Here is a 23416-nt window from a genome sequence, read left to right on the forward strand (position 1 = left end):
AACCCTGGGAAGGTGATCAAGGCATTTAAAGAAAATAAGAACGGTTTGAGATTATTTGGATCCCGAGTCATGTGGAACTAGGGCAAGTAAAACATACAGAAAACCGTTAAAAGAAAGATTCGCCAAATTGGCATGAGGGTTGTTCAAGATAATGAGAGTTAGAGTGTCGCCCAACGGTGCGTTAGAAGTGACAAATGAACAAACAGATGTTGAATATAATTGTCAAGTCCAGCATCATCAGAAGAGACTACAAATTTAAATTGTGTTGTTTGCACTTGGCATATTTTGAAGACTGGAATGACGAAGGCATTTTCTTCTGCTACCTAAACACTTTATCCTTCGTTACCCCTTTTGAGCCTTGTTTATTTTTCTTTCATACCCCTCGTTCGGAATCAGTAGCAACGAAGAAAAAAAAGAGAAAGAAAGAAAACAACAAAACGAGAAAAAGCGAAAAAAAGAAAAGAAAGAAAAGAAAAATGATAACAAAAAAAAAAACAAAAAAAAATTAAAAACAAAAGAAAGTCGGAAGAAAAAGAGGAATTGGGAACTATGTTTGACCTGATTCCTCAAAGAGGATACGTAGGCACTTCACGGCTCGGTCATAGTTTTGAAAAATGAAAAAAAAATTCAATTAAGATATCCCCAAGCAAGAAACTGGGGAAGAGGTTGCGTTCGTTGTAAATAAATCTGGTTCCGAAGGTTGTAATTAATAACCCAAAATCGATGCATTTTTGAGCCTTTAATACCCTTTCTTTCTAGCCCTACCCAAAACCCACATTACGGTCCAAAGAAAGACCTTCTGATCAGTCTTCGAAAGATGCCAAGTCAGACAAATGAGAGTCTTACCGGCAAACATAACATTCTGTTCCACAGCTGAAAGGACTCTAATCTCCAGCAGAAAGAGTCATACCGGCAACACTCTGAATCCCCAGCGGGAAAGTGATACAAATGAGAGAGTCTTATCGGTGAAAACCTTCACAGGCACCATAAAGCGATGAAAGCTGAGAGAAAAGCCAAAATGAGAGAGGCTTGATAGTGAAAACCCTTCGGGCACTACAAGTCGAATAAGATTGGGAATCAGATGAGGAATCATCAAGGGAAGGTCTTGAAAGACGATTGACGGCAGAGGATTGGCCACATATGCATGTCATGACCAATAGAGTCGGTATCTGCGTTTGATAGATTTTTATTTATAGTTTCTTTTGTTAAAGAGTCATCTTTTCCTTTGTCTTTTATTTTGTTTCTTTTTATCTTTTTCTTTTCATAGAAAAATTCCCTATTAGAGTCTGTTTGGTCAGAACCAGTGGGAAATGACTTCAAAATAGGCCATCAACTAGTACACCCAAGTGGCACAAGGAACAAGCGCAAAACCCGTGTCAAGAAGGGTATCCCCATCAAGATAAGATTGATAAAAGGGATGGGCCAGTGTCAGCAATTAATATCATCCCCAGCAAGTTTTGATAGCATAATGGAACACAAAGCTGGAAGGAGAAAGAGGAAACTATCCCCAACAAGAGTGGCATGACCGCTTACCATGTTTTAAACTAACAAAATTTTCTTTGATTTAGAAACAGGGAAAATGAACGTTATTGATGGCGGAAAGACAGGCCATAAAGAAAATCATCAAACCGGGGCAGAAAATTTTCTCATTGTGAAAATTTTCTTGAAGGCAGGTGCCCATTTGGGGAAGAAGAAAGATAACACCAGTCTCAAGGGAGCTGATCTTTGAACCAGTGTTATCCCCAAGTTTTAACAAAGGAAGCTGAATCCTCAGCGGACCGAACAAAAAGATTGAAACTTGTGTTTGGAAGAGCAAAGGGCTAGTGTCGCTCCCAGCAGGCTTCAGAAGAGTGGAGCACCAAATTTTGAAGGAATGAAAATTCCCCCAGCAGTTTATCCTCAACAGCGTTATCCCCAGCTGATAACATTTTTATCCCCCAGCAGGTAAGTAAATAATCCCCAGCAAGTTTTGAGGTAAGACATTTTCAAGTTTTAAAAGATATTTCGGGTTCATCCACCCTCAAATAGGATATGTTGGGTTCATCCGCCCTCAAACAGGATATGTCGGGTTCATCCGCCCTCAAACAGGATATGTTGGGTTCATCCGCCCTCAAATAGGATAGTTCGGGTTCATCCGCCCTCAAATAGGATATGTCGGGTTCATCCGCCCTCAAATAGGATATGTCGGGATCATCCGCCCTCAAACAGGATATGTCGGGTTCATCCGCCCTCAAATAGGATATGTTGGGTTCATCCGCCCTCAAACAGGATATGTCGGGTTCATCCGCCCTCAAATAGGATATGTCGGGTTCATCCGCCCTCAAACAGGATATGCTGGGTTCATCCGCCCTCAAACAGGATATGTCGGGTTCATCCGCCCTCAAATAGGATATGTCGGGACATCCGCCAAATAGGATATGTTGGGTTCATTCGCCCTCAAATAGGATGTTATTTTCAAAGTTATTGATGAAGACAGGCGCCCACCTGAATAACGAGAGGAATACATTTCTGTCTTTTCATTTATGTTCTAGGTCACCCACCAGTATAATGCGGGCATATCATTTTTCATGTCTTTACCAGGCGCCCACCTGTATAACGAGAGGAATACATTTCAGTCTTTTCATTCCAAGTGTTGAAGTTGGGAGACCGCCCATAGAATAGCGGCATACATTTCATGTCTTAACCAGGCACCCACCTGAATAACGAGAGGAATACTTTTATGTCTTAGTTTAGACAAGCGCCCACCTGAATAACGAGAGGAATACTTTTTGTCTGTGCATTTCATATTTTAGGCGCCCACCTGTATAACAAGGGAATACATTTTGTGTCTTTACCATTAGACGCCCACCTGTATAACAAGGGAATACATTCCACGTCTTCACCCATAGGAGATGCATTTCCTCCTAAGTTTGTTTTAGTTTTACCCATAGGAGATGCATTTCCTCCTAAGTTTGTTTTTTTACCCATAGGAGATGTATTTCCTCCTAAAGTTTATTTTTACCCATAGGAGATGCATTTCCTACTAAGTTTATTTCACCCAATAGGAGACGCACTTCATAAGAATAGTTGTACCAAGAGGAGACGCACATCCTAAGCAAGTTTCACCAAGAGGAGACGCACTTCCTAAGAATAATTTCACCAATAGGAGACGCACTTCCTAAGAATAATTTCACCAATAGGAGACGCACTTCCTAAGGAGACGCACTTCCTAAGCAAGTTTCACCAATAGGAGACGCACTTCCTAAGAATAATTTCACCAATAGGAGATGCACTTCCTAAGAATAATTTAACCAATAGGAGACGCACTTCCTAAGGAGACGCACATCCTAAGTAGTTTCACCCATAGGAGACGCACTTCCTAAGAATAATTTCACCAATAGGAGACGCACTTCCTAAGGAGACGCACGTCCTAAGAATAATTTCACCAATAGGAGACGCACTTCCTAAGGAGACGCACATCCTAAGATAAGTTTCACCAATAGGAGATGCACTTCCTAAGAATAATTTCACCAATAGGAGACGCACTTCCTAAGGAGACGCACATCCTAAGTAGTTTCACCAATAGGAGACGCACTTCCTAAGTAAGTTTCACCAGTAGGAGACGCACTTCCTAAGAATAGTTTCACTAATAGGAGACGCACTTCCTAAGAATAATCTCACTAATAGGAGACGCACTTCCTAAGGAGACGCACTTCCTAAGCCAAGTTTTACCAATAGGAGACGCACTTCCTAAGAATAGTTTCACCAATAAGAGACGCACTTCCTAAGTTTAGTTGTACCAATAGGAGACGCACATCCTAAGTAAGTTTCACCAATAGGAGACGCACTTCCTAAGATAAGTTTCACCAAGAGGAGACGCACATCCTAAGCAAGTTTCACCAAGAGGAGACGCACTTCCTAAGAATAATTTTACCAATAGGAGACGCACTTCCTAAGTTAGTTTCACCAATAGGAGACGCACTTCCTAAGAATAATTTCACCAGTAGGAGACGCACTTCCTAAGCAAGTTTTACCAATAGTAGACGCACTTCCTAAGTAAGTTTCACCAAGAGAGACGCACTTCCTAAGTAAGTTTCACCAGTAGGAGACGCACTTCCTAAGAATAGTTTCACCAATAGGAGACGCACTTCCTAAGTTAATTTAACCAAGAGGAGACGCACATCCTAAGTAAGTTTCACCAATAGGAGACGCACTTCCTAAGATAAGTTTCACCAAGAGGAGACGCACATCCTAAGCAAGTTTCACCAAGAGGAGACGCACTTCCTAAGAATAATTTTACCAATAGGAGACGCACTTCCTAAGTTAGTTTCACCAATAGGAGACGCACTTCCTAAGAATAATTTCACCAGTAGGAGACGCACTTCCTAAGCAAGTTTCACCAATAGGAGACGCACTTCCTAAGATAGTTTCACCAATAGGAGACGCACTTCCTAAGTAAGTTTCACCAAGAGGAGACGCACTTCCTAAGAATAGTTTCACCAATAGGAGACGCACTTCCTAAGTTAAGTTTCACCAATAGGAGACGCACTTCCTAAGAATAGTTTCACCAATAGGAGACGCACTTCCTAAGATTAAGTTTCACCAATAGGAGACGCACTTTCTAAGTAAGTTTTACCGATAGGAGACGCACTTCCTAAGAACAGTTTTTCCCAATAGGAGACGCACTTCCTAAGTTTATTGTACCCAATAGGAGACGCACTTCCTTAAAAGTTTAGTTTTGCCATAGGAGACGCACTTCCTAAGTTTACTTTTACCCCATAGGAGACGCACTTCCTAAATTAAGATTTCACGCATAGGAGACGTACTTCCTAAATTATTTTCATTCATAGGAGACGCACTTCCTAGTTCAAAATCATTAGGGTTTCACCCATAGGAGACGCACTTCCTAAGACTATTTTACCCCTAGGAGACGCACTTCCTAAGTTTAATTTCATGCACAGGAAACACACTTCCTGAATTAAGTTTTCATTATTAGGAGACACACTTCCTAGTCTGGTTCGCTCAGGTTATACTTTTGCTTTAGGAGACGCACTTACTAGTTTGGCTTTTTCAGGTTATACTTTATTTCAGGAGACGCACTTCCGGAATTGAGTTTTCACCCTTAGGAGATGCGCTTCCTAGTTTGATTCATTTTAAGTTCGACCATAGGAGACACAATTCCTAGTCCAGTTTTTTGAAGTTTACCCATAGGAGACGCACTTCCTAATCAAGGTCTTTCAAGTTTTTTAGGAGACGCACTTCCTAAATCAAGATTTTATTCATAGGAGACGCACTTCCTAGTTCTAGTCACTGAAGTTTTCACCCTTAGGAGACGCACTTCCTAGTTTAGCTCATTCCGATTCAACCATAGAAGAAGCACTTTCTAGTTTGAGTCATTGAGGTTTTTATTTTAGCAGACACATTTGCTAGCAAGAGTTTTGGTTTTAATCGTAGGAGACGCACATCCTAGCCTAGCCTTTAGTTTACTCTCATCATTGTATCAGTAGGGTAAGTAAGTTACAATTTTGCTAATGACTCATAAATCTTCCCAGTACAAACTGGGTTAGGAAATTTTGTTTGTTGTCAGGGACACGCCTGTAGAACGGAGTTTGTGGTATGTCGAAGATCGAAGAAGTCAGGAGTCCGCCTGTAGAACAGAGGAACATTTTTCAAGATCAAGCAGTGACCCACTGGAAAGCAGAAGGTTACAACAGAAATCCCCAGCATTCAATCCAAGTTAGAAATAGTAGAAGCTCGCCTCTAGAATGCGAGTCAATAGTCTGGGATGATCAACAGAAGCTGGTCATAAAAACAAAAACAAGAAGAGAAAAAAAGGCAAGCATAGAAAAAAAGAAAAAAGAGAAAAAAAGAAAAAGAAAGAAAAAGAACCCAAAATACGGAAGTGGAGAACAAATGTGGTCTGCTCAAGAACTAGCACCTACAACTAGCAAGTATCAAGGTTCAAATCCAAAGTCTGTAGAAGCACCATTCAAGACTCAAGACCAAGTTTCAGAAGACTTAAAGATAGGAATCCTTGTAACTAGTAGCTGATAGGCTTAGTTAGTCTTTTTCAGTTTTCATTTTTGTTGTAATGACAGGATCGTGGACCGGAACCTCAACAGAACGGCACCTCGATCGGCTCTCCACCTCGGTACACTCTACCATCTCTCTCATTTCCGAACTACACGTGGCCTGATTCCTGTATAACCAAGGATATGTAGGCAGCTCCGATACCAGGGCTCGGTCACATTCCCTTCCTTTCCTTAGTGTGGTCCGTCCAAGTAATGGTCGGGTCAAAAACATGTCTAGTCATTCTTTGTCGGAAAACTCTTCGTGTTTCCAGTCAAAGAGGGGCAGCTGTAGACACCTGATTTTTGACCCTCCCCAGGAATTTTTACATTTTTAGCTTAAATATTTAATTTAGGTCTAATATAGCTATTTTGACTATTTTTACTTTATTTTCCTCGTAAAAGAAAAATTACAAAAATATATATATAAATTTTAGTTTATGTATTTCTCATAAACTTGAAAAAATACAAAAAAATTGTACTTTATTTTGGTACTTTATATAAATTCGAAAATTACAAAAAATATAATTCTATTAATGTTTTGTAGTCATTTTAATTTTGGAAAAATACAAAAAAATATTACTTTATATTTTATCTTTATTAAAAAAACGAAAATTACAGAAAAATAGTTTTATTAATATTTTGTAGCTATTTTAATCTTGAAAAATATTAAAAAAAGATATAGTTTCGTTTTAAATATTAGTCTTATTTTTGGTAGTTATTTTGCTTACATAGGATTAGTTAAGCAACGTCGTGTTCTTATTCTCGGATCCGGGCAAAAGAATAATATTCGGGTTCAAACTACCCGGTTTTAGGCCTAATTTTCGGACCTAGCCCACAATAATCCGAGTCCACCACACGTGGGGGACACGCATGGAGAACACGGACGGAACACCGTACACGGGGAACCCCACCGCGCATGGGGGACATGAATCTTGGACCCCTACACACGTGGGGTCCATTGTCTTGGCCAAAGCTACAAATGCACGAGACTTGGACTTGGCAAAGGAGGAGACTTTGGAAAATTTTGAAAAAAAGAAAAACGGGCACTGTTGATCTTCTTCAAAGAGAAGAACCAACAGAAAACCAACGGGGGACTTTTGAAATTTTTTGAAGGAGGGACTATTCATCATCTTCTCCAAGAGGAGAAGAACGAGAAATACCCTACTGTCCAAACGAACGCCAGAAAACACGACCATTCCTCCTCCTCCTAGCTCCGTCAAACCAGTCCGGCGATCCTCCATTAAACCCGGCATCCACTGTTTATCGTCTCCCTCCTCTTCCTGAAGAAAACCTAGGAAAAAACCCTAGCGACCATAACCCAAAACCACCAGCTCCCTCATCGTCGTCACTGCCCTGGTCGGAACTCCCACCTCCATCACCACCTGCTGAACCAACCAGCCCCACGACCACTTCTTCTCCTTCGCCGTAACCGAGAACCAGTCCGGTGATCCTCCATAACCCCTCGACCCCATTCCCTCGCATCCAAACACCATAACCAAACAGAAACCAGTCGCAAACCCCCCTAACTCCTGAACCACCACCAAACAGCCCCGTTGGCAGCTCTTCCCCCTCGTTGTCGCTGCCCAGTTCGTCAGCCCCACGCACAACCCGAACAAGAACCAACAGTTCCGCCATTTTCAGTCCAACGAGCAGCTATTGCTGCGTGCCAAGCAGTCGTTGCTGCGTTTCCGAGCAGCTGTTGGTTGCTGCGATTCTGCCTTGCCGAGTTTTCTGTTTTCCGTCGAGGTCGACTTTGGTCCGAGCTTTCTGTTTTTCCGGTGAGGTTGCTTTTTCTCGTCGAGGTCCGGTACGTCGAGGTTGTTGTCCGAGGCGTCAAGGTCCGCCTACGGTTCGTCGCGTTTCAAGGATAACGCTGCCTCGCGGTTAGTTGTTTTTTTCAGATTTGTTTGAGGCATTGTTGGCATTTTCCCTCGTTGCTTCAGTAGACTTTTAGTTGTTCCCTGTACATATGTATATGGTTATTCATTTTTTTTTGTTTTATATGAGCATATGGTTGAGATTCGGGCAAAAGGTGCATAATTATGCCTAGTTTTCCTTTTTTTTGTTGTTTTGTTTAAGTTTTGTTTCTAGTACTTGTATTATTAGGGAACATTGAAGTTAGGTTATAGATTTATTTTTACGTGATTTCGCTCAATAGACATAGTCTAGTGCCATGCTCTTAGGAGTTAAACCGTTGGTAGGAGTAATCCTTTGAAATCAGAATCCAAAGTGTGTCATCTTAGCAAATTCTATGTCCATCGCAAAGTAGCAAAAAACGTAGTTATTCTTGCCCTTTTTCAAAAAAAAAAGAAGAGAATAAATAAATAAATAAAATGAGACGAGCCTCGCCGAATAAAAGGGACGAATTGCGGGGCCCTCATAGATATATGTATCATAATGAACACTTAGAATCCGGGACGGTTCGTTTAACAAAATTCACGGCCCTCACCCCAAAAAAAAAAAATCGCTAGTCGCTTTAGGCGCGCATTTAATAATGTTATCTCCTTAAACTTGGGTGCACATTTATGTGACCCAAATCCAAATCTCAACGGAGTCGAAATGTGTCTCTAATCACGGGTACATTGATTGTGACGTGGTTTGAGATGCATTTCCATGACGTTGCAAATTCCTTATTTTAAAAAATAAAAATAAAGATGAGACGAGCCTCAACAAACAAAAAGTGCACAAGCTGCGGGGCCCTCCAAATGTATATACTAAAATACTTAGAATTCGAGGACGGGCCGTTTAGCGAATGTTACGGCCTTCCCAAAATAACAAGACGCTAGTTGCTTTAGGCGCGCCTTTAATAATTTATTTTCCTTAACTCGGGTGCACATTTTATGTGACCCAAATCCAAATCTCAACCGAGTCGAGATATGTCAACAACCACGTGTACATTGATGTAACGTGGTTCGAGATATGTTTCCACGACGTTGCAATTCTCGTAAAATAATAATAATAATTATGAAAGCGGTAAAAAGATAAAATTTGCACACAAGTTCATAGTTGTATAAAATCAGATAATCAAGCCGAATATGACAGTTGAGCGACCGTGCTAGAACCGCGGAACTCGGGAATGCCTAACACCTTCTCCCGGGTTAACAGAATTCCTTATCCGGATTTCTGGTGCGCAGACTGTAATATGGAGTCATTCTTTTCCTCGATTCGGGATTAAAATTGGTGACTTGGGACACCCTAAAACCTCCCAAGTGGCGACTCTGAAATAAATAAACAAATCCCGTTTCGATTGTCCTTTAATTGGAAAAAACTCCCTTGTACCCTCCCGGGTGCGGAAAAAGGAGGTGTGACAGTCAGAATTTTTCCAACATCGTAACATTTGCTACCTTATATCATGCAGTATGTATGACTGTGTCCTTATATGAGTGCCTAGCGACTCGTCTTCCCTTTTTCCTCCATCTTTTAGCCAATCTATAAGCCTCACCGTATGAACATATACAGAATTATGAAAAGTTGTCCCTCTAGAAATCTATAGGTGTATTGATGTCTTTCGCTTGGTACTTTATCGAACTTAAGACTATTGCTATCTCTTGTTTCATAGCCTTGCATATCTATCCTTATGGATTTACTACATCTAGGCAGGTTATACTATACCATAAAACTTACTTCGTTTATTATTACCGAGGTTTGCTACCCAACTCCAGGTTACTCTCTCGCTGCTTATCCTATATGTATAAATCTAAGTCCTTTAGTGCTTCCTCATTATTATTCATCTAAGAATAACAAACAAATCTCATCTCGTACTTTGGAACTTGTACCCATCTATTGTTTACTCACCTTAATGTTGATCTATAATCTATCACTGATAACTTGCAACCTCTTACGTAATACATTGTCACTAGGGCTCACATCTTATCGGGGAACATATGAAGTGATTTTCCTGATCTACCTAGGGATAATGCTATACTTCAATAACCGTATTTCATTGCATCCCAACGCGATTCATCTTATGGGGGTATTCTAATCCCGTGCAATTAATTAAATCCCTTTCTCGTTAAATTATTACTCAATCAAAGGCCTAAGCATCATCCTCTTATCTATCACAATTACACCCTTATTCATGTTTGGTTTTATCTTGTTCACCAGCCCATACTGATTTTTATTACTCTGGGGTCTAACCTTTCCTCCTGGTAATCACGTTGAAGTCACCATCTCATTTCTCGAAATAAGAATATGACTTTATGGCTTATACTCTTTTATTGCCTTAAGGCTTGTCACCTCTTGTATTTTCCTTCACTTGACTATAGACTCTGTCATCGTGTCATATTTTGATTTACTGTTATCACCCGTATATCACATCTTACTCATGATGCTTTATTTATTTTCTTCATATTCTCCGGATAATATTTCTTTTGTCTATCACTTTATTCTGAAAACTTCATCAAAAAGTTCTTTCCCTTTAAGCTCCCCTAGCTTCATCTCATTAGAATGCCTAACATTCTTTTTTTTACTCGGGGCTAGAGTCATACTAAGGTAAATATTTGTCCCTTCTAGGATCCCACTGCCTATATTCTGAAATTTTTGAATATTCCAGTATTCGTATCTGATTGTACTACTCTAGAGTTCACCATCTGGGTGTCTTAGAAGGAGATCTTTTACCATATTTGTACCATATTTCGGAAACAATAGTTAATGATAACAACTTATCCACAATTTTTGGGTTACTCTAACTCCAACTGGATCCTGATATCCCATCTTTCTCTTAAATAATATCTGTTAGCTCCCATAGAACATAACTGAGATGGGTGTGGCCAATTGTACTTACCTCTGTCATTGATGAAGGTACCAAAATGCTTATATTTCTCTGCCTGATTTGAAAATATTGATAATCTTCATTATCTGGGTGCCTCGTACCCCTCTTCACCTTACTTCTTTTACTTGTTAAAACTTGTATCTAGATTCTGAATTCCTCATAGATTTTCACCATATTCGTGAATAGATATTCGTGTCTTAAGGCTCCTTATTAAGAAGCATACACATCTTAGTACACCCACGATCTGTTGAAGACCTCATATTTACTCATCATAAGCATGATGTGAAATCGAGTTCCTCTGACTCAACTCTTTCACATCCACATGCAATCTCTTACCAACTATCTTTGTGGAAGTAGGTATCGTTGTATTACGACTAAAGTCGAATTTAGGAGTTTGAATTCTTACAACTGAGCTCTACTGCATTATCTAGAGTAAGAAGAAAGAGTGACATAACTAAATGCCCTGTAGCCTCCTACTTATAAGTGTGGTGCACAACACACCCATAAACAAGACTCTACTAGACACGGCTTGTAGACTCCCTAGGACAGAACTGCTCTTATTCCACTTCTGTCATGACCCAAACCGAAGGGCCGCGACGGGCACCCGGTGCCTTACTGAACCGAGTACCAACGTAACATATCTTTCTTATCTTGTTATCATGAGTAAATGAGCCAGAAAACCCGTCCTGAGATAACAAGAATAAAACATAAGGGAATAGTCAACATATGAAGACCCAACATGATATACAAATTAATATATGTGACATACGGGCCTATAAGGCCGACATGACCATTAGTAAACTCGAAACATAGGCCGACAAGGCCATACAATTATCCATACACCTGACATATGTCTACAAGCCTCTAAGAGTACATAAAATCATAAAGGTCGGGACAGGGCCCCGCCATATCAATCAATACATATCCAAAGCATACTGACCAAATAGGCAACTCTGGAGCAAGTGGAGTGCACCAACACCTTCGCTGAGCTGATAGCATACTAGGAGGACTGTCAACCTATCAATCGGGACCTGCGGGCATGAAATGCAGCATCCCCAGGCAAAAGGGACGTCAGTACGAATAAAGTACCGAGTATGTTAGGCAGGAAAGCATAAACAAGAACAGTAATGTAAAGAGAGAGATAGAGGAGATACAACATGTAACATCAGAGTGCCTCTGGGGGTTACTGATATGAAATGCATAATACATATATATACATAAACTTTTTAAAACATTCGCCTCTGTGGGCATCATCATCATCATATCGTACCCGGCCTCAAAGAGGACTCGGTAAAAGCGTACCCGACCATCATAAGGTTCGGTAGAATCGTACCCGGCCATGTGGAGCTCGGTAAACCCAACTGATCAGTGGTTGCACAATAGGTGCCGTACCCGGCCGACTATAGAGCGGCTCGGTAGAGTAAAATAGATACTATATATAATGCATGCTAGACTCATGGAATCACATTCTAAACCTTTTGGAGTGACTTAAGAACACTATGGACATCCATACCCTCAATATGAACCTTAGTAGGATTCAAGGATCATACACGCTTGCTTAGAATAATTTTATAAGGAAAGAACAACATGGACAACCTTAGTTGCTAGGAGTAGATCCGTTATGAAGTAGCGTATTCATTTCACTTTAGATCATGCCAAAAGAAAGAAGAAAGTGCCTTAACATACCTTAAACCCGTTGAGTCCCTAATCCCTTCCAAGCAACTCTTCAAACAAGTCAACTCAATCTATCATAGTATAAGGAGATTCAAAATCAGTGTTGAGCAAAGGCTAAGTCTATAACTTAAGCTAATAGCTCGTTTACGTAAATTTGGGGCAGCATCTCCCTTGTAAAAAGTGCCTCCTCCAATACCATATGCCAACAACAATTATCAGAGCAATCCATCAATACATAATTATCAATATCAAGACACCATATAACAACAACAAGTCACAACTACATTACGACGAGCGGCAAGCTCTGATTGGAATCCGTATACCCCTTATCAATCCTTATAGACTTCTTACTTCAACATAAAAGTATCATTAACATGATAATGAAGTCATTAATCAATGATTCCAGCCTTATACCATATATTTATAACAACGAAAATAATCCACAACTTCAACTATCCTTAATTAGCAACTTTATTCACTAGTTCATGTCTAGCCCATCCATTTAACTTAATCAACATCAAGATAACCTTAGGCACAAGCAAGATCACAATATACATACCTTATACAGTAACTTCAAGTCAAAATCCAAGTTATATTCAGTTTACAACAACCCTTAATAGCAATACAACACCATAGAAGTAACTTAAGTTAATCCAAGTATTATCTTGTAGTTTATCATCCTAACAACGTAACCAACATACAAGAAAGATTAAGCACAATTATTAGGTTGTTATACTCACCTTAGACAGCAGTAAAAATTTGGAATTTCATCCAAATACAGCCCACAACAATCCTCAATGATAACACAACCTCAAAGAGGTGTTGTTCTTCACTAGAACTAAGTTTTGATGTTGAAATATGGTGTAATCACTTTGGAATCACTTCAAAACCTTGTGGTATATGTTTAGGAGGGTTAGGAGAAGTTTGGAGATGAAGTTTAGTTGAAAAATGAGCAAAAATAGGCGTCCAAATCGTTTATAAATTGAAGTAGGTCAACCACCGCCTAAGTGGGTCCCATTGGGAGCTGCTTGCGCGGTCTCGCAAAAACGCAAATATCTCTCTACTCCGATGCCGTATTGACGAACGGTTTAATGTGTTAGAAACTAGACTCGTAGAACTTAAATTTGATAGGTAGAACACCCCATGATTCCAAGTATATTTGGAGAAATGCTCAGATACATTTGACCTAAATTTCAGCAAATTTATGAATGTAACTTGTGATGACCTTTGCCAACTCTTGTTCCACAACTTGCTTGCCTTCAAAATGTATAAAATGAATATCATACGACTAAAATAACTCATAGAATAACCTTCTTATCATGTTAATAACCCTAGTCTCACCCCAAAGTACATGTTATAACATTCGAAACTTGTCGACTTTCGACGAAACTTATTTTCTTCAATTGGTTTAGCTTCTAAGATTTCCAACCCTCTTGGTACTCGTTATTCATGATCTTAAATATTTGTAACCTCCAAGGTAACATGATTAACTTACTTTATTTGCTTCCAAATAGAATCTCATTTCCGAGCTTACATCAATGACTTACGATGTACTCTCACGTATGAAAACTTGGGGTGTAACACTCAATCAAATTAAAACATGTAAAATAAATATAACGGAAGAGTAATCTGTGGGCCCACTTATCAAAAGATAAAATATAAAAAAGAAAAGAAAACTTTCCAAAGATGGCAACCTATAATTAAACAAGAGAAATTTTCATAAAGCATTATTTTTTAATAGTAATTAACCATCTATAGATATAATTTGCTATATTACGGATTGTAGATACCTTTTATGTAGTTATAAGATGTATTTGATGTATTTAAGCTATTGTATTCATAAATACAGTAGCAAAAATAGGCGTGAATCAGGGAAGTCCAGCTAATCAGTTGCTGTATTCGAGTGTATTCGATTGTATTCATGGAGTGAAACATGGGATTACAACTGGACAGATTATTATATTCGACTGTATTCACGACGTGAAATAGGGAATTACACTGTTTTTAAAACGGAAAGTGAAACAATTAACATAATAGACTCCTAATATAATCAACAAAATCAATTATAACACACAAATTTTGTATTTTCATTTGTAAAAAGATTTTCAACCGAAAAATACCCTAAAAACATAGCAATCTTCAGAGAAATTATATAATACATTTAAATACATAAATTATATTAATTAAAAAAAACTTATGAATACATTCATGGCATATAGCGAGACAGTGAATACAATGAAATACATAGAATACAGCGGGATACATTGAGCAAAAAAGACAGTTAATACAATGAAATACATGGAATACAACAAGATACATTGAATTACAATGGAAAAAAAAGACAATGAATACAATGAAATACATGAAAATATATTGAAATATATTAACAGAAAATCAAGTTGCTCAGTCCCAAACTCCATCATCTTTGTTCAAGATAACAGTAGGATCTTTTGTTATCTGCCTATTTGGGCTGAGTTTTCCGATGCTGCTTTTGACATATGCATACCTAAATGCAAAAAATCTTCATAGTTTTCTTTGTTGTTGCACAATGCTGATTCTCTTTTCTTTCCTTTTGCAAATTCCTGATCATCAAATAAAGACCCTAGGGTCATGCACATTCGTTATCTGCCACATGATTCTATGATGTCAAGCCGTGACCTTTTTTTCGCTTTGCTTAAACTTTACTATACCTATTGGTATGCGGACCTGTACTTTTCTGTTATAAGGCTCTTTCGTACTTTTTGTTTACTTGCGTTGTTGATTGTACAGACTCCTGCTATTTGGTTAATTGCTCGATAATTAAGCGAGAGTTTTTTCTATTGTAGGCGGTTCTCCCAGTAGATCAACTCAAAGTCATTACTCCGTCAACTAGTAAGATCAATCCGAATAAGAAACCTTAACTGAATCAATGGAGATGGAGAAAGTGAACCTGCTCTGAAGTGGGCTTTGCCCAAATCCGGTGGAAGAGGAGGAGATCGAAAATTTTAATGGGATGGCGGAAGAGAATGGAATGTATCAAAGTAAAGAGAAAAAGAAAAAAGCGTAACTGATTAGCGTAATTAGTTGTTTAGGGCTAAGAGGTAACCAAAATTAAATATTTTGCTATAAACCTTAAAAGGTATCTTAGAATATAATTTTTTTAAATAGTATTTACTTAAAATAAATAAGGTGTTAATCTTTGCTATAGGAGGTAAAAATTCCATTAAACAACGGTGCGCAGTCTATTGGGAGTTGTTCGTGGCACTGATTCTAGTCATAGGAGGTTGTTTATGGTTCAAATACTTGAATGCAAAATTCTTTCAAAAATCATAATGGAAAAGGAATCCCCTTACAATTTTCATGCCCATGTTCATTTTTTTATATTTTGAATCTCTTGATGAACATCCCTTCCGCCACTATTTTCATTAGCTTCAAGTAATGATGGCAAAATGGTAAAAAGAAAATAGTTAACCACCTATATTATCCACTAAAAAATATATTGGATAATGAACTTTTTAAAAATAGGTCAAATATGGATAAGAACCATATTATCCATTTAGAAAATGGATAACCAATGGGTCTAACTTTTACATTTGTAAAGCCTCAAATTGAGGGTTCCTCAAGTTAAGAAGACTAGGAATTCTCTCAAAAGAGATCATATATATGCAAGAAGTCATGGATAATATGGTTACCCATATTATCCGCCGGTTAACCTGTTTCTTATCCGTATTAATTATGGGTCGGGTCGAATAATTTATCCGTTTTTTCATTACCCGTTTTCGACCCGAACCATATCCGACCGTTTGCCGCTCCTCGCTTCAAGGGATGTATTTCTTTTCGGGGATGAGGAAAGAGGCAGTAGCGGAAACAAGATTTTCGTTAAGGGAGTTCAAAAAAGAAAAAAAGTAAAAAAAAATAAAAAGAAGTTGTAGCCAGTGAAAATTAAACCAATGACCTTACAAATGTTTTGAACCCTCTTGACTACTAAACTATATTTTTGGGTTATATCAAGATAATTTAAAACATAATATATAAAGATAAAAAATAGATTTTGCCTTATATATAAAATGTAGGGTTTGGACGAACCCCTGCTGCAGTAATTCGCCCCCGGAAAGAGGTCGGGGTGAGACCTGAGCTAGAGGAAAGAAAAGAAAAAAAGAGAGTTTGATATGAAAATCGAACCTTACACGTGCACGTATAGTATACAATGACAAGTTTATTCTTGTAGAACAATACATATTCCTATCCCACATAAATGCTTTATGTAGGTAGCAGCTACAGTTAGTGTTCTGATTACAGAAATGGGAACTGATACATTGAAGTATATATAGTTAGCCTGAACTCTATATTAATAATAACAGTGAGTTATGATTAGTACTAATGAACATTTAGTAATAACTAATTACACTAAAATTGGTTAAGCAGAAAAAAATGTGAAAACTATATTTTCCTCAAAACCAAGAGAGTTTTTTGTGCAAATGTAGTCAATATTGTGCACCAAACAAGAAGATAGAGATGTTTGCCCTGCAGCTATTTTTCTTTCTTTTTTATCAGACTGTTGAAACACCTTTCTGCTTTTCTCTGACTTCCCATTGAGTTTATTAGCAGCCGCAGCAGACAAATTACTCCTTTTCTCCAGTCTTCGTTGAATAACGTACTCTTCAGGAATGTATACATCCATTTAAAGTATAAGTAAATTAATAATCGAACACTCAAAATTAAAGAAGAAGAGAGTGCAGTAGAAGAAGTATAGATAGCGCGCAATTTATATAAGTGAAAAAGTGAAGAAAATATTATTCCATGGGCGTCAAAAGGGGACCAATGTTTTCCAGTAAACCAGCAACTCCAAATTTTGCATTTTTTTCTGTGTTTTTATTTTGGTCCGTTGGTATCAAAGATTCCCAGGTGCGCAATCCACAGGAGAGTTGGTTCTCGAGGTATTTTTGGCCCTTTTCATTTCTGTTTTGACGCTTGGATCTCTTTTTACACCAAAACATGCGGAGAAAGTGCTAACTCCAAATTTTGTCAATTTTTTTACTTGGATTTAAAATTTATGAGTTTGAAATTATAATTATTTTAAATTGTTGGTAAATAAATGATGTAATTTGTATATATACCGAATAAATTTTTTAAGACAAATACATAATTTGAATCAAAGTTACTATGTTCGGATGAAGCAACTGTGTAGACAATACTGTACTAGAAGTCAATTTTAAACTTTGTTTATGAGGAACATACGGCGTAAAACATATAGTATAAGATAGGATTAAGGGTGTCAAATGAACGGGTTGGGATGATTTTGGACGGGCTAGACGGGTCATTTGGGCTTGGGCCAAATTTGATTGCCCGAGATAAAATATTGTTGGGTGTGCTAAGGAAGTCTCAGGACTGAATATTGATAAGAAAAGGAAATCATATATAATGTGTAATATACTTTCTGGGGTGTGGGGTTTTGGGAGAAAATCGTGGTAAATCCAAAGCAAAACTTTGTCCAACAATGAATATAAGTAAAAATAGCACGGTATAGCTAATTTTCGGATTGATCATTCAAAAATAGTCGGTGTTTCCCAAGTCAATGAAAATAGCCACTATTTTGCTGCAATAGAGACCGGTCCAGCATAATATACTGGAGTTCGGGCACCTGTGTATGAACTCCAGCATATTATGCTGGACCGGTATACTTTACTGGCTCCAGTATAATATACTGGAGACTGGAGCACCGGTGCTCCAAACTCCAGTATATTATGCTGGACCGGTATAATATGTTGGAGTTCAAGTATACTTATGCTGGAACTCCAGCATAATATACTGGCGTATTTTTCAGGTTTTGAACAGTATTTTCACTCAAATTTATCTTTACATGAAAAGTGGCTAAATTTTGATTACATTTAAAACTGGGCTATTTTTGAACTGACCACTTATAAATCTGGCTATTTTTGAATTTCCCCCGAGTAATTAGCTACTCGTAGCAACGCATTTCAAAAGGCTTAAGACTACTTTGTCCGGAAAAAATTCAGAACGATTTCCAACTTTTTTTTTCAAGGCGTTGATCATAAATTGCTTCTCAAATTCTGGTAATCGAAATCAAAGACAACCAACTAGCCCAAATGTGGGCCGATTTGAGTCCACTGCCAAACTGAAACATTTTAAGCCCATCATGCCTACGTGTGAGCAGGGTGGCAATTTGAGCACAAACTCATTCAACCCGTCGAACTCGCTCAGAGATTAATAGGTTGGACTACAAATATTTTAGCTCATGGATCAATTTGGGCTGAGCCCAAATTAACTCATTTCTATATCCGCTTTTTGGGTCATGTTTTAACTTGTGTCTGCTTTGCAAAAATAATTGCAAGCGTACCCATTTTTTCGCGTAACTTCAGCATACGGGGCTGAAATAACAAAGACAATCACACAAAATTTCAGCATTCTAGTAGACGAGACTGAAATTTTTGTTTTTCTCTAGAGATGAAGTTTTTGTTTTGTAACTGGCGATACAGGGACCTGCTTGAGCCAGCTAAATACATTCAGTAAGCATTTGCCGCTCAAAGGAACAAGCATGCTTACTAAGTTGTGGAAAATTGGAAATTCACCAGAATGAAAATAGCTAGCCTGATAACCGTCGGATACTCATTGCAGGATACTAGAAATTGAATGGAAAGGGTTACTAGAATGACTCAACTTCTGGGATGCCAGAAAAGTGACTAGCAGTGGTTGAGAAATAGGATAAACACAGAAAATAATTGATTGAAGGTTGCTTAATTAGGTCAAACATAAGAAATGGTGGTAGTATTAGAGAATTAATCATAGTGTCTTTCAGTTGTTAATAGAAGAAGAAAAAGAAGAAAACGAAGGAGGAGGAGGAGAAAGGGGCTGAAGTTGTTTAAAAACTGGGTACAGGTTAAAACTTTTTTTAAAAATGGGTATATATTAAATGGGGCGACCAAATAGGGCGCCCCGTGCAATTATCACCTCCCACCACCCCCCGCGCAAATTCCCTCAAAAAAATTTCTTTTACTTTTACTTTTTTTTTGTATTTACAATTTTTCTATTTTTCTTTGTTTTTCTGCACCACTCCGCGCAAACTCCCTCAATTTTTTTTTTACTTTTTTTTGTATTTTCAATTTTCTGTTTTCTATTTTTTCGTTTTTCTGCATCACCCACCCACTCCAACTCACCCAACCCAACTCACCCACCCCAACCCCCCACCCTCAAAATATTTTTCAACTTATACATTTTAAGGGAAAAGACTTTTTTATACAAGATGAGTATGGTTCTAAAATATGGGTCAAGTTGGGCGGGTTGGGTTATGACCTATTGTTTAGCCCATCTTGACCCAGCCTATCTTAGCCCAAGTACACTTAGGGTTGGGTTAGACAATGACCCATTTATTGACCTAACCCATTTTAACCCGTCCAAGTTCAACTCAACCCGCCCATTTGCCACCCCTACGTGCGAGTGTGGGAAAAAAATTAGAAAAACTTACACAAATGTCTCAAATAAGTCTCGACTTATCAACCTTTAGCCATTAGTCATAGACTTACCAAGACTAGTCAAGCACATATAAAAATTAAAAAACCAAATAAATAAGGTTCTTTCTCTCAAAGAATCACATGCAAAAATCTCCTTCCATATTTTTAAGTGTGATTAGCAACATTAGATACACGATGGAAAGGAAATTTCATGAATGAGATAGCAAATAAGGTGATGAAATACAAAAAAAAATACAATATTCCAAAAATCTAAGCAAAAAAAGAACTTTTTCAATGAGTATTGTTGAAATTCATTGAAAACATATAGATAAGTCAATATATAAAATTTGAGGAAAATTAGAGGTGGGTTTTATATCAAAATTCGTAATTAAATCGAGTTAAAAAAAAATTTCTGCGACACATGTATCACGCATGTATCTCACACATAGGTATACATGTGATACACAAGTGATACACAAATGAGACACATATTTTTTTTTCATGTTCAGTTTTTACTTCGAATTTTCAATTCAAACCACCTCAAAACTTCACAAAATCATCCCAAAATTGAGATTCAAGCTCCTTAAGATGTTCCCAATCTATTCTAATAACACCCACTCAAAAAAAGAGCAAATTTTGAATTTTTTGTTACAAATAGTTAATTGGCTAATATTAATATTTTATAAATTGGTCAATTTTTGTAATGAGTTACTTATAAATGGACATAGATGATAGTTTCACAAAAAAATTAAAAATAGTCAAATTTACAATTGGTAATAACAAAATAACTACTGTTTCAAAAGTAATTTTTTTTCATGTAAACATATCTGAACAAAAACAACATTAAAAGTTCGAAAAAATTCCAATATAATACGCTAGAGTTCAAAATTTTTACATATGAGATTCCATCACAATGTGCTGGAATTTCATAATGTGCTGGAGTTTCAAGATAATATGCTGGAAGTTTATACACGGGAGTTCCATAATCCAGCATATTATGCTGGAGCTTTCGTGTGCTGGAGTTTCAACATAATATGCTGGAAGTTTATACGTAGGAGCTCCATAATCCAACATATTATACTAGAACTTTTGGCGTTTTCCGCAAAATAGTGATTATTTTTTAATGACTTTGAAAATGATGGTATTTTTTAGGGGTGTACATGGACCGGGTTAGTTCGATTTTTATCAAAACTAAACTAACTATATCGGTTTGGATTAGTTCAATTTTGTCTGATTTTTCGGATTTTTTGTTGCTTACATATTATTCCAATCTTACTTTGTTAAATATTTGATAAGTAAATATATATTTAGCAAAAATATAAAAAATTGACAAACATATTATCGATTAAAATATTCTTATGGGAGAATTTAGTAATACATAAAAGTTATTTTTTTTAGTCATCTGGCAATAATTTTGCGTTGATATGCACTTTCAGGTTAACCGAATTTAGTAATCAAACATAAAAATCAATATGATACCTAAATATTAATAATCAATTCACATTTGAAAAAGATATAGTAAGAACTTAATAGATCTTAACATATGATATGAATATGGAAGAACAAAGAGATAGACACATTTCAGTAACACTTGATAAGAAAGTGATCATACAACCCATTATTTAAGGTCAATAAATATGGAGCACTTCATATTCTTTTAAAATTTATATCCCGCAAGAGAATCCTAAGTATTTCTAGACTTTTTTTTAAAGAAAATTCTATATAAAATCTTAAAAGTATATATAAAAATTATATATTTATATGTCGGGTTGGTTCAAATTTTTTTACTCAATACCAAACCAAATTAAAGCAAATCAAGTCGGAGTTTTTAATCGGTTTTGTGCGATTTTTCGGTTTGGTTTGTATACCCCTAATATTTTTCAATTATCAGTCCAAAAATTTACTAGTCCATGCTATTTTCCCTGAGAGTGTTCACATTCAACGCAGGCGTCTCGCAAGTCGCAACATCGTGAAGACATTCGTCTTTATTTAATGAAGAACTATGATCACAAATTTTCTAATTGTCATCAATTCTGTAAAAAAAAGAGAAAATGAATTTGGTCCGTTTGGCTTAGTTACTATAACATTATCCAAATCCAAATCAATCTGACTTTTGCCGCTAAATTAGTGCCGAAGGTTCAGTAATAAATTATTAAAAGCCTATAATTAGGGTGAAAAGTTTTGGGGTAAAAGATAAGTACTATCATTTTGTAGGGATTGTTTAACTATATAAAGATTTGATTAGTTTGGTTTACATTTATATATCAAAATTCGAAAAACAAAACCTAGTCAAACTTTCAAACCTCGGGAAACTTTTCCAGCATGTCCAATGCAAAGTATCTCAAAACTAAAATAGAAAAACATTTTCCTAGAGACTGATCCGAACGAAAGAGCTTTTTTTTTTCTTTTCCTAGAAAGATCATTTCTAAAAACTGAACCAAAATCATATCTAAACACCACCTAAATTTTTGCCAATGAGGTTAATTCATTCGTCATCAATTAGTGTGTTGGCGTTATCTTTTGCGTATTACGCTATAGAATACCAACTTTCACAAATGTGTCAGTGTTGTATAAATAGTACTCGTAAGGGTTGAACTATTCAACCTTAAATATAATATAGTCCCAGAGAATTAATAAAGATTAATTACTTGTCAACTTTAGATGATAAAGCACGATTGCCTTATGTGTCAAGAATCAGGAAACCGTAAACGCTGATGCTTTACAATTGGCAAAACAAGGAAAGCAAAAGACAGAATATCATCAGCATTACTAACTTTTACTACTAATTAATTACTCCTACTTATTTCATTACCTCGAAAATCTAGTTGATGACTAATACCGGCTAATTAGATATTCTCCGGTCCACAATAAATGACCAAATTTGCTTTTTTATTTTGGTCCAAAATAAGTGTCCATTTATATAATAAAAAAAATTCAATTTGTTTTTACAAAATTATCCTTATGTACATATCCCTAAAAAGTTTTCTTACTCCTCACATTAAATATTTAACTAAGAGTAGTTTAGTCATACTAGGTATTTTTGTATAGAATTTAGTATTTTCTTAATGGACGTGCCAAAAGAAAATTGGTCACTTATTGTGGACCGGATCGGAGAAAAGATAATAATTTCTTCAATCAACATTCTTCTTGAGAACAATTGTCATGTTCTTTTTAATTTTTATTTTTTATATCCGTGATGTGCTCATTTCCATTAATTTCACGGGGTATCTCTTACATCCTATCAGCACAATTATTAGATAGTTTTATCCACAAACAATTAGACAGATAGAAAAAAAAAGATTTACATAAATAGCCAGTCAAATTTATTGTTTACTTTTTTTTAGCTTTATACATAAATTATACAATGAAGTAAAGAAAAATACTTTTTGGATTATATATATATATATATATATATATATATATATATATATATATATATATTATATCCGCCGACTATTTTCAATTTAAGCAAT

Source organism: Nicotiana tabacum, chromosome 1 (assembly GCF_000715075.1).
Source record: "Nicotiana tabacum cultivar K326 chromosome 1, ASM71507v2, whole genome shotgun sequence".
Lineage (NCBI taxonomy): Eukaryota > Viridiplantae > Streptophyta > Magnoliopsida > Solanales > Solanaceae > Nicotiana > Nicotiana tabacum.